The sequence below is a fragment of the Cynara cardunculus genome, assembly GCF_001531365.2.
Source record: "Cynara cardunculus var. scolymus isolate 2C chromosome LG 1, CcrdV1, whole genome shotgun sequence".
Classification (NCBI taxonomy): Eukaryota; Viridiplantae; Streptophyta; class Magnoliopsida; order Asterales; family Asteraceae; genus Cynara; species Cynara cardunculus.
This window is the reverse complement of record NC_037528.1, coordinates 41392848-41394059: the sequence shown is the minus strand read 5'-3', so window position 1 is coordinate 41394059 and position 1212 is coordinate 41392848.

Sequence of the window (1212 nt, the reverse complement as noted above, 5' to 3'; positions counted from 1 at the left end):
TGGTTAATTTCTCTGTTTTGTTCTTATCATTGTTTCCGTTGCACTGTAATCATCCTAAAGATCATTCAGAGTAAGAGATCAAATACCAAAGCTGAATTTAGAGGTCCTAACAATTGGTATCAGAGCAGGAATTGAATTCTTATTCGATTAATTCTGTTTTTGGTATTAATCTGCATTTTCTAGAACACCAGTTTTCTCCAGTTTACCATGTTTCTCTCTATTAAGTCGAATTTCAATGGCGAATTTGGTTAATACATCGTTCATGAGTACTGGATCTCAATCAAATCCTCCCACGCTTATTCTAGAGGAATATCAACAATRRAAGGTGCATATGATCAACTTTTTGGAGGGAATTCACCCTAGAATGTGTGAATTTCTCTACAATCCTACATACGTACCAATGATGTTAATTCGAGTTCCAGCAACTGGTACAACCCCTGGAGTTCCTGAGCATTATGAACCCAAATCAATCGAAAACTGGAACGATGAAGAAAGGGTATTAGTTGAATTGGAAAGCAAATGTAAAAGGATGTTGATCATGGGAATACCACATGAGATCTTCAAGAGTATTGATCATTACCAGTTTTCTATGGACATTTGGGTTGAATTGGAGAAACAAATCAAGGAAGGGAAGAAAACTCTCGAGATCAACAGAGCCATGTGTATCGATGGACATCATAGCTTTAAAGCTAAGGAGGATGAACCTCTCTCAGACACAGAGGATGAGTCCCTCTGTGGAATGACAAATAATGACTCAGACTCCTCTTACACAAGTGACCAAGAGGTTTCAACTTCTTACTCTACTGAATCATTTGATAATTTTGATTCATGTCATTTGGAACATTACAAGCTAAAAGAAAAACTTTCTCTTTGTGAAAAAGAAGTCATTCTTCTCACAGAGGAGAGAAACAAATTTTTTAAAATGTTCACAGAAGCTCAAAATAATTTTGTTAATTTGGAAAAATCTTCAAAGGAAAAGATTGCCGAAGTTCAAAAAGAATTGAAAAACAAGGTTGATGTGATAAGGCTGTTAGAGCATGAGAAATGTAATGTTACTTATGTCAAGGAATTCTTCCAAAAAGAAAGAGAATTTTTGCACCAAGATGTTCTTGACAGAGAGCTCAAAATTAAAAAGTTTCAAGAGGCTCAAAATGTTTATAAAAAGATCAAAGTTAACTTGGGCAGAAGAGGTCTAGGTTTCTCAGAATTTGA